The sequence below is a fragment of the Augochlora pura genome, chromosome 7 (assembly GCF_028453695.1).
Source record: "Augochlora pura isolate Apur16 chromosome 7, APUR_v2.2.1, whole genome shotgun sequence".
Lineage (NCBI taxonomy): Eukaryota > Metazoa > Arthropoda > Insecta > Hymenoptera > Halictidae > Augochlora > Augochlora pura.
In genome coordinates, this window is record NC_135778.1 from 38,566,485 (window position 1) to 38,578,984 (window position 12,500).

A 12,500-nucleotide genomic window follows, 5' to 3' on the forward strand; every position below is an offset into this window, starting at 1 on the left:
CCCCCCCCCCCCCCCCCCCCCCCATAACAAAGTTTAGAATTCCCTTCGGATACTTCGGGAACCGTAAGCCCGCGGCCAGACAGACAATGTGATTTAAGATGTCCCGGTGTAGGCGACAGTTCTTCCGGGAACGCATCCGATAAGCCGACCGTAAATTAAACCCGGCGCGAGCGCGTCTTGCGCGCGTATTCGCAGCTCGTAAGAGCGCGTAACCCGCGCTCGCACGGTCACGACGACGCCGTACGATCATTTCCTATAGACGTCGTGCCCCTCTGTTTCGCCCGTGTGCATCGGGGGGGCAGGCCCGTCCGGAAATTATGCTATTTTCCGTGCAGAGAACCGTGCGCAGAGCCTCCGGGGCGGCGATCCTCTTCGCGAACACGCGCGAACGCTTCTCGCGGGCTCCGGCGTGCGAAACTATTATGTATTATTACGCGTGTATTAGCTACTCTCCGGATTACGTACGCTATAGTAATTCGTGTGTACACTTTTGTAATGTCGGCTGAGGAAGCATAAATCTTCTCAAGCTTACGGTAATGTGATTACTTTGAGGCGACGATGATCTTAATGGCGTCGCCGGTTTGAATAGGTTTAAGTCGGGCGTCGAATTGTTTCGAATATTTATCTGGTATGATGGGTATGAAATGAGCTATTTGAATGTTTCTATGAATTACTTTTAGTCGAACTTGTTACTCGAGTAATAATTATTTATTCATCTCTGACTGCTCTAAATTTTTACTACTATCTCTCGTGTATCATACTTTTTCAATTAAAAATATTACCATAAAAGAAGGAAATTTATTATTTTAATAATTTATTAATACAGTGTGAAATAGCCTTTGATGTATGACAAATATTGTAAGTATTGAACTATTATATAATTATTCCTTTTATTGAATTTTTACAAATTATTCCACAGACTGCCCACCTCTCACTTATGACACTTCTTCCATTTAAAAAAAAACACCAAAAAAGAACGTAATTAGTTAATTAAACAACGTCTTATCACATAAAATAGCCTTCGATTTACGGTAAATATTGTAACGTCTCATACTGTTATATAATTATCTTTCTTTTGTTTATTATTAAGATAGATCTGGTAGACGAGCGTTGCAGTAGAACGCTTGCACCGCGACAAGGGAGGGTGGGGGCGGGTGGAATTAGGAAAAATTATTCAGGCCGATGACCCAGTAGATAGAACGCTGCAAGTGTACGGGCACGGGACACCGTAATTATTTTTTTTTTCAAACACAAACGAGCACGAAAGCGAAGGCGTAGGAACGAAAGGAAGAGGAGGTTTGAATTATTAACGCGCGCCCGCGGGGTCAACGGTGTGCATCCAAGTGTCCGTTCGGATGCAGGGTTATCCCCCTATTTTTTCTCTCTCCTCCTCTCGGTTTCTGTGCTCCTTTTTCTTGACGCGGCGCGGCCGGGGACAGACGGCGGAACAACGTCTCCTCGCGAAAACCAACGCAGTGATTCATCGTATCATAGAAAATCGAGGAAGCGGCCGCACGGTCGAGGGCGCAATCGAGATAATCATCTGATCGACCATTTTTTTAAAACCTCCCCCTCTTTCCTTTGTCTGGAAGACTAGCAGAACGCGGCGAATGTTTCCTCGCACGGCTTTGTTGCGTCATTTTGCTAGACCATGTCATCGTGGAGTTAAACGGTTTACTGATGTTGCTTTGGAATGTTCGGCGATTAGCACAGTGTCGGGTATTTAATTTAATAACAATTACTGTTTCGAAATCGAATTGCATGACATCGTTTTTAATATTAGAAGAATTAATTTGTAATACGATGTCTGATACAAATTGTTAGAAAAATTGAAGTCGATTGGTGCAATGGAAATGATAATATTAATATGATAGAATATTAGCGTTTCTTTTTATATAATTTGCGTGTAAAAAATAATTTTTGGAGAGGTTATATTTGAGTGGATACTGTTATATTCTGTATAGATATGGATATAATTAGAATGTACGGAATTAATTTATAATTCCTACTGTATTATACATAAGCAAAGAATTCATATTTCGACCGCATGGAAGCTAAATAAAAATTATAATAATAACACATAATGACATAACCCTGACATAACCATATTTACTATCAAAAAAGAACCTAAAACCGATGAATACTTGTCGTAGAATTTTATTTTCAAGACTATCTCTTTTTAAATCATTAAAACAAAACCTTCTTACACCTTTAAAAGTTAAAAATGTATAAAAATTAAATAAAATAATTATCAATCAATAAAATATCACATCGAACGTGTCATCGAATTTTTGTTCGTAATTTTGTAAAACATTCGTGGTTTCAGTGATATATCTATAAGTCGCAAGGTTCGCTGAGAATTGATCGAGGGAATCGTTCTTACGCCACTGCGGCGCCTGGGTCGGTGGATTAGGCGAAGCTGACACCCGAAGAAGAATATCCGTAGGTGAATAGTCCATGAAATGAAAAGGAACAGGTTCACGGGAAAGGATTTACCGGTTATCCGGTTGTGCCGTCATTCTAATCATCGCGGTTGTTCGAATGATCGCCAACGTTCACTTATTCACGACCCTCGATCGTGCGATTTGCATCGAACTTTGTTAACAGCCATTATTTGTTTTAATAATCTAAATCGTCGCGAACCATCGTCGCTGAATCTACCTTTATAAAATATTTATAAATATAAATAATTCTTTACATATTATTATTTCAAGCTTTATTTCTTCACCAAAAGATTTTTATTTAAAGTGAATTGTCATGAAGGTTTCTTAAAATAAATTCCTATAGTTTCATATTTCAAACATTATACCTTGACGATTCAGTTTATTGCCTACTATTTAAAGAATTATTTCTTCAGGCACAACAATAAACTCCTTTAAAATTGACATTATTGCAAATAGATACCATCTTGCAACAATATCAACGAAAATAAATCATTTATTTATTCTATATTTCAATAATTTCTTCCATTCGTTAAATTAGCTTCAAAGTCCGTTCGATTTTGGGACCGAGTCTACGCCACTGCGCCAAGCACCGGCGGAGTCGATCGCCCAGGCGAGGTGCTGCCACCTGAGCAGGAAAATCCGCAGGTGAACGGCGGAGCGCATGCATCGGGCACGAAAAGAAGCAGGTCCCGAGCGAGGTACAGCAAGTAAGAGGGTTGCTGTTCCGGCCGTCCTGTTCCCCACCACGCGGCCCGCCAACACCGTTGGAAGGGGTTGCGACGCATGCGCGGCGCCGGTTGGGTCCTTGCGACGAGCCTGGGCGGCCAGCTCGGGGGCCCAATGTCTGCTTCCATCGTGAGGGAAGGCCGCGGATCGCGTTCGTCGCTCAACGTCTCCGTCAGTCCGCGTTTTCCCGCGTCCCTTTCGCTTCGCCCGTGAGTTTTCCGTTCCCGCAACAAAAAAAAAAAACGAGAATCGGTCGCACAGCGATTTTTCCGCGAGTGTACACGTGACCATCGGGATAACAGAGACCTTCGTCGTGTAAGAAAAGGGGCCGAGACCAGCGTCCGTCAGGATCCACAGGAAAACCGTCGTTTGTGTTTTGTCATTAGTGTTGAGAAGTGTCATGGGGATCTAGGAACGCCGGTGAGGGTGAGTTTCCATAGTTATTGGATAAGAGGGAATGATCTTTCCCAAGTTTACTGACTCGAACGTGTTGGTTCAAAAAAGAACCTTCTTTAAAGTTCGAGAATCGATACGAATAAATTAATAAATAACTCTATCAATAAAAATGAAATAAATTAATTATTTAATATTTTTAAATATTATTAACTCTTATTTTATCTGCTGAGAGAAATTTTAATTCTCGTTCTCCGTGAAAGCGTTTAAAAATCAGGGATTGGTGCTAATAAATAACTACAAATGAAATAAATTGATTATCTAATATTTTAAAATATTATTAACTCTTATTTTATTTGCTGGGGGAACTTTTAATTCTTGTTCTTTGTGGAAGCGTTCTGGAATCTACGAACTAATCTCGTTAGGGTTCTCGGTGCAATATTCGTCGCAAACAAAGAGTGCTGTACCTGAGCGATGCACTCCGCTCGGTGATTTGAATGCGCGATGCAGTGATAAACCTGCTCACTTTACTTTCAGACGCGGTCCGCGATCGCCGGACGCATAAAAATGCAAAACAGCTCGGCTTATCTTAGGGATTACCGCGCGATTGAAAACGCGCCCTAAAGTTGAGTGATCAGTAACGAAAATTGATTAGCCTCGAAAAAATGCAAGGAAACTTTAAAGAATCTGGTTAACAATATTTCACCTCTGTCGTTGAATTCTTACGGTTTTTTAAATATTTATTAGTGTTAGATAGTACTCTGTTACCTATATTAGTATTAATAAATGAAAACCGCTCAAAAAGGAGCAAATTTAGACCACTCGGCGTAAATTTTATTGTTCAGTTATTTGGTTAATATATTTGCTACAGTTAATAGAACATTAAATAGAAGGGTTCTATGTCCAAAGCAGCTCATTATAAATATATGTATAAATAAAGAGATAGAATTCCCTTCACACGTTCTACCTGTTGCTACCCTTAACCTCTTAACATAACCTTAACCTCCGCAAATAAAATCGATATTTACAGCGTGCCTACATTTAGCTCAACGCTTAAACATTAACAACGAAAGGACAGAATCTTATTTCAACTTAAAGAAACGGAATAACAATCGTACTTAACACATATTACTCCGATAATTTGTTACACTGCCATTCACAAAATGTCGGCATTTTCAGTCACTGTCTATAAAAATGATATGGCCTATATAAAAGCAATGTAACTTGTTAAAAATCATATATTTCTCAGTGAAATTTTGGAAAATTATATAAAACTTGTCTTTATATATAAATATTTAATTTTTTTATCCACGGAAAAGTGGAAACGAATTACTGAAAACACAAAGTTATTATTCTCTTTCTTATTAGATGAAATAAATTATTTTCGAATCTTTAATTTTATAAATAATCGTGGACTTTGCAAACCTTGCGATACTTCAAAGGATGCTAAAATCAGTTCTTCATTGGAATAATCCCCGTTCGGTAAAAATTAGAATTTATTTAGAATTAAAAGAACAAGAATCAATTATTCTCTGTAATATATAAGCAACGAATTGTTGCCATGTTGATGTATACGTGTTCGTATCAGTGGCTATTCGTTTCGCCATTTCGAGGAAATGGAGCAGAAGGAAGCGAGCGTTAATTGCCTCCCATCTTTGTAGATTTCCGGGAAAGGTGATGTTGTCGTATGAATGGGATTTGAGCGTCGTTCAGAAATCCGGCACGCGGCGATTCGTGCCCGGGCTAGGCGGAATCGTTCGGTCAGTTAGGGGCATTTGAAATTGTGATTCGAGGCGTGTCCGTGAAGGGAAGGTTGGCACGAACGGGGCCCGGGCGGACGGACGGACGTGTTCCTACGTGCGCCTCCGTACAGATCGAATCATGCTAGGTTAATGCATCGTGCGCCGGTGCGCGCGGGCATGTGCGCGTGTGTGTGGGCAGATGTATCCACGGTGGAATCTTAAGTATCCTTTAAGTATCTTCGCGGTCCCTTAGGCCGCGGCGAGAGGGATCGCGCGTTTAGATTTGAGGAAAGCGGAATCCGCGGCGCAAATTATCGCGTCCGAGTCCGGCGTAATTACTTAAGTGCTCCCACGAACGCTCTTTAGATCCGTTTCGTGTTTTCCCGTCGTTTCGTAATCTCCCCGGACCCTTCCGCACCGAACGAAATTTTAAAATGGATAGGAAATGCTAATTGAAATAGTTTCGAACTGTAGGCAGCCGGGGAATCTCGATAGTATCGATATTAATTGCTACATAGTACGCGGAGTATACGTGGTATAGTGTGGTATTCGTGGTATCTTATCCGTAGACTGTGAATTTTATGGGCGCTTATGGCAAAAATAGATCTGCGAAGTTTCGAGCAGTAAAGATTCGAAGACACTAAGAATATTATTTCTCTAGGTTGTTAAAATTATTATAGAAACAAATGAAATTTTATTTGGCTTCTATATTTTGCAATTGATAAATACAATTTTGATTTAGCGCAAAAATTCTGCTGCAATATTATCGATATAATAATTATTGCATAGTCAATACAGCACGTTGAACAGTCTTGAACTATAGCGCAGTATTTATGGCATATTATCCTTAAACTGTGAATTTTATTTGTCTATAGCAAAAATAGGTGTGCGATACATAGTATATCTGCTTTCACCCACTCAGCTATTTATTTTCTTTTATCTTTTATATTTTTAAAATTAATTCATTTTTCTATCTTTTACAATATTACAAAGTATATATTACTGTTCGTTCAACAATATCATTTCCGATCAGCACGTCGCCTATGTATACACTTAATGCGACCGCAAAGGGTTAAGTCACGCCGAGGTTCACCTGACGTTGCGTAACGCGATAGAACATCTGTTTAATCGACGATTTGTAGATCAGTCCGTGAACTATGCATTTTTACGAACGCCTGTAATGGGATCATCCTGATCTTGATAAGAACAATAGCATTCAGTTGCAAATGAATCACCTTGGCCGATTCGATCCTATCAGTGCTAATTACGTCTACTTTGAAACTGATATTTCGTTGTTTTGAAACGCTTTTCAGAGATTAATACCTATTAATAATATATTAGGTATTAATAACTATATAATATTAATGATTAAGATTAATTTCTTTACAACTTCGAAAAATATTCTTATCGATATTTATATTACTTTTTGATAGACTAATGTCTTTAGATAACGTAGTAAATATTTATTTTACCCGAATAAAAATTAATACGAATAATATAGTAAAGAACAAACGTGTACCTATTATTGAACACTATATTTGCACCATGTCACGAACAGTGTCCCTATTTTGGAACGCCCGTTCGAAATGAATAGGTATGCCAGCTGTTCAATAATTGGGGTCAATGGAAGAGTTTAAGTACCTAATATGGAACAGAATTTTCTTGCCTAGGAACACTTGTATTAACACGTTGAACGTCACGCTGATTTTTAAGGGGGTTTCCCGTCAGGCCACGCGCACCGCGTAGAAGCGATGTTTCTTTGAAGGCCAATGTTTCTTCTCGCAGTAGAAGATAAAAAAATAAAAAAATAGATAAATAATAAATTTTCTGCAATTCCATAAAACAGTGTAAATTTTATAGTTCTCATGTCACACGCTGTCAGTCACCGGCGACTGACGCGGCCTAAACGGAAAGTATAATGTCAACCATCGATGGCTGACGTGGCGCTCAACGGGTTAAATATTGTTCCCCTGACTTATAAAGAATAGCATTTATAAATATAAGTAAAATTTTCTTCCAAGTCTGAGCTATAATCGAACGGTGTTTTATAGTAGTTGTTTTTACCTAATTTAAACTATAGATTTTCTTAGGAAGAAATCGCTTCGTTTCCTGTCGGAGACGATCTATCACCATCTCAGCCGAATTTCGAGCGTCTCCGGGTCTCTCCGTTCGAGGGCCAGCTCCGGCAACCGGCCGAATTGTTTCCATGTGTTTTGCATATGAGATCGAAAGTGTGTCCGCGAAGGGGCACGTACACAGGGCAGTTCTGGCGGCGTGCGCGCGACGTTTGCGTATGGGTAGCCATGAAATGCAGTCGAACCGGCTGGTAGAGATGCATGTGCCGCGCGGTCCGACCCGGACCCGGCCCGTGCCCCTGCCGCGCGTTGGCCCGGGAGCACCGGCGACACGATGCTCGCGGATTTTTTTCAAAAGTCTGTTCTCGTCGCGCCGATCGCAAGGCTCGCGAAACGTAAATAAATGCTTCCGCCGCGACGGTTCGCTTTGTTCTCGTTGAACAGCGCCTGGAATTCCGTCGGTGTACTTGTCCGCGTGTCTACGAGGAAAAAGGGCTTCGTTGAATTCGTTAGGACGGGGAAGTGAGCCGACAAATTGATAGTCCCCGCGTGCCGTGCGATTTCTTTTCGGTTCGGGGAAAACGGTGGCACGATGTGCGGCGAGAGAATCGCGGCGCGAAATGATATGTGATAAGTATGATTGTTATTCCGTTGCTTTAAGTTTAAATAAGATTCTGTTCTTTCGTTATTAATGTTTAAACTATATGAAGCTTGAACTATATGTAGGCACTGTTAAAGGATGACTAGCTGCTGTTGACTAGCAATTTTTTGAGGTTAGACTTAGTATCGGAATTATGGAGACATTTTCTTAAGGTAAACGATTGAATAAATTCCATTGTTCAAGCTTACATTATGATAAGAATGGTGAAAATTCTAAATCAATTCAGTTTTGTCATTCTTCTAAAGGAGCACGTGCTAGTAACTTTCACTATTGTTTAACTTTAGTATTAATTATATTCCCTCTATATTCTACTCCCTTCTTTAAATAAAGTATGTCCATCTGTTCAAAAATAAGTGATTTTAATTAAGTATTAATAAAGTGATTTATTTATTATATAAAGTGGTGTTATTACTACTGCACCATCCTATACATGTATATACGTATATGTGTACAAATATACATAGGTACAATTGAGAAACGCCCTTCGATATTATACAAATTAAAATATAACGCAAAATTAACGAAACTGATTTTGTTACACGAAGATTCAAGCTTTCGCTCGATTTCCTAATACCTAAGCAAAATGGCATGAACTTTAGCTCTCGCATGATCTTACATACTTAAACACAGAGACAACCGCTCTGTTATTCCACGCTATAGATTGTACCAGCTTCGCGTTCTCAATGAACAACTAATTACCGTCGTCTAACGCATTAAACTGCGATACCGACACACGCTTTATCATAATTCGATCACTATACCATGTACGTATCGGGCGGACATGTTTCCCTCTTACAAACATTCCCAAAACAACCGAACATTCTCTTCCTACTTCTGCGTTTCTTACACCTACATTCTTGCGGCGTATAAACGACATTATTCATGAGATGCACCATATTTCTTCTTGCAATTCTCTTTGCCCGATGTTTTATTTATATTTTAGCAAGTCTGCAATGAAAAAGAAACGCATACTTCGATTTTCGTTTCGTAAGCAAGAGAACATAAATTCCAAAGAATTTTCCATATTATTTGCAATTATTTGTTCAAAGCATATCTTTCTTTCTTGCAGTTCTGAAATGATTTAGCAGTTCTTGTAATATTGATCGATCATCCTATGACTTTGCAATATAGATCCGATCTGTAGATACATACAAACATTATAGTATAGTATATGTATAGGATGCATTTGTGTGAAAGTAAACGAGTCGTGAATCGCGTTGCACTCGTGAAAGGAACGCGTTGTATCTAATTAAAGTAAATTAAATAGAAACTGAAACTACCGAACGCATCGATGATTATTAGAATGCGGATCTTCATGCAAATGCTGATTTTCCAGCGTCGTTTTGCAAATAATTAGAATAAGAGGAACGCGTCTCCGACCGTCTGGCTGGAAGATTATGCATTCTAAAAATAAAAGAAAAACGCTATTGAACCTTGTTAATTTATACGCTTTCTCGCATTTCTCATATCCGAACACGGAATAAATGCATAAATCCCATTAAAGCGTATCTTTACGAGACGTGATTTAATACGTCAATTATTAAGGAAATGGAAATTAATCAGCAATAACAGAAGTTATAGTTTTGTATATGACTGTTATATATTACTGTTGGATATATTATTATTACTGTCATTATTATTTTTACCTTTTTACACGCATACTTTTATTTCCTTTCTAATTGCTTCAAAAGTTGAAAAACCATATTCATAGCACAGGTTATGCTACAAAAACTATGCTTTAGGTTAAACTAAAGAGGTTTTATAAAACTTTATAAATCTTTTTGAACGTATCATTATACAATCATAAGGAATATAATATAAATAAAACACTGTAAAACGTTTAAGTAAAACTTTTTCCTGAAAGTAATATTAAAATAACTGAAATATTTACTAGCCGCACTAACCTCAAAAATCTGATTAAGAAGTATTTAACTCAATTGAATAAAAATTGCAAAGTAAGGTTATAAGTCAGTTACTTGTAAATTAATTACTAAAAATTAAAGCTATCCTGAATTAATTATTGTAATTCTGATTTTCGCGAAATGGTGCGGATTTACGTGACAACGTTTCATAAAGTGTTCAGAAAGTTGTTGCCGAATATTTCGATTGTAGGACACATCCTGTGCTCGGATATCATACGACGGCCGGCGAACTTGCGAAACTGGTTATAGCGCAATCCTGAAGGCGCATAATTCATTCATTGAACCAACTGAAGCTAGTTTTGAAACAGTTCGCTCTGTCACCCGAACACAGCGCCGGGTTATACCTGGTATACAGGTACACCCGGTAGTACCAAATCGCAGAAATCTGAATTTTTCCAAGTCCAATATACTCTGAAAGTTTATTGAAACCCATAACGCTTCGAAATCCAAAATATTATTCGATTTAGTCGATTATGTTTTGAGATATAGTGTTCAAAATACGAGATTACAAAATTTAAAGTAAAAATAAACCTTCCAATTACAATATATTTGAGAACGAGTTGTAATGACGATTTTGTATACAGGGTGGTCAGAAAATAAGAAGGACCACACCTATAAATGTACTGTAAAAGATAAATGCACTGCCCCTTTAAATAAATAAATATAATTATATAAATAGGATGCAAACGCAATTTTTGCATTAAGGCTACTTGATTTTATTTCGATTTGCATTTAAGTTGCATTATAAAATGCAGGAGATGTACAAGTTGCGTGGACCACCCTGTGTATACTACCTGGCACTCTTGAAGCATTGAATCTAGTTTTAATAATTTTATCACAATTTCTAACCTTGAAACAGGGCTGAAATAATTTTGAGCACAGAAATTCAGCTATGCGTCGCGGCGCAGAGAAGTTTCGCTTCGCTCTGCGCTCGGCCGGGTTTTCTTACGTATCGCGGCGTTACAACACGCTGGGAACAGGCGAAACGGCCGGAGCCACCGAAAAAGAATTCCCCGACGAAGAAAGGCTCGTAAAACTGGTGGTATATACACAGTGGTCGTCTCGTGAGCAAGATCCATGAGGCCCCGTCGCGCCGCGCTTGATGCTGCTGCTGCTGCTGCCACGGACAATGGGTCCTGACGTCACGAGACTGCACCTGCGACCGCTTCGCCCCGCACTCTCGCGCTCTCGCGTATGCACGGCCAACTACCCACCCCATGACGCGTGCTTCGTCTGCATGCCCGGGACGTGTTCGTTTCAAAACATCCGTGAAAACGCGTAACCCGACTGGACGTGTACGCATTTCGCCCTGTGACGTTTTATAGTTGTTTATTAGGAGTAATAAGAACTGTGTTTGCCAACCGGCGTTCGAGATATTATTAGGGTAGGGGACACTGTTACTATGGGGCGAGCAATTGTGACTTTCGATTGTTTTTAAAGAAGTCGACTTTTGTCGTATAATATTTTCATTTTTCTATTTGACTATGTTAAAAATAATCCTTAATGTTATCTACCAATAAGGACGCGCCATGATTCCCCTCCGCTTAGTCGTCGCGTTTTTCGTTTGTTTTTGCTCTTTTGTTCTCTGTCTTTAATTCGTCTCCGCCATGTTCACGATTATAATATTCTTAGTGTTCTTATAATAAATAATTAAATATACATATACATATACCTAGAAAATAATAACAGGTTATGGGCCCAGGTGCTTCCGCGCGTTTTAAAAATATGATCGCAAACACGCTGCGGAAATTATAATGGTGTTAGGTTATGTCGTGTAACGCGACGGTTGGGTTATGGAATTAGGCGAATCTGAGCTACGGATGAACACGTGGTAAGAATGTATCAAAGTACAAAGCACAAAAAATATATTATACGTACCCCAAAAAGTCGAGCAATTTTTATCTGAAACATCTTTTCATGCAACGAATATTTTGAGTATTTAAGATCGTCATGTTACGAGACTCACCCTCTATATGTACACAATACTCCACCATGTATATGTACCCTGTACATTTACCTGCGCCGAGAATTCGAAAAAGGCGCAGATCGTTCCGACTCGCGAATGCAGCAGTGATCTTCCTATCGCTGCGTGAATGCTACATCTTAGCATATCTCTATCTCTACCGTCTCGTCTCTGTAGCAGCCGTAAGGCTATTCCGAGTAAACGGCAAATCACCAGCCACTGACGGCAACGATAAAATAGTTTCCGCTGTCCTCTGTAGAAAAAACTTTAATAGGCGATCTTCGACGTATCTGTGGCCTCTTTATAATTGCCTCGATATCTTCGGTGTTCGTAGAAACAGCTACGCGTTACTAAAGTGTTATATCTCGACGACGAGAAGAAGGGAGAGACGAGATGACGATAAGATTATCTAAATTACGGTTTAGGCTCTAACTTCGGAGTTCAGGTTTATGTGTATAGTGAGGAACAGGATTGTACTTTTAAAACTGGACTAAATGACTTTTTCTGATTAAATGAAATTTTTATGTGAATATTAGAGGAATTAGCTCATTACTGTAAAATGACTCAAAAATTA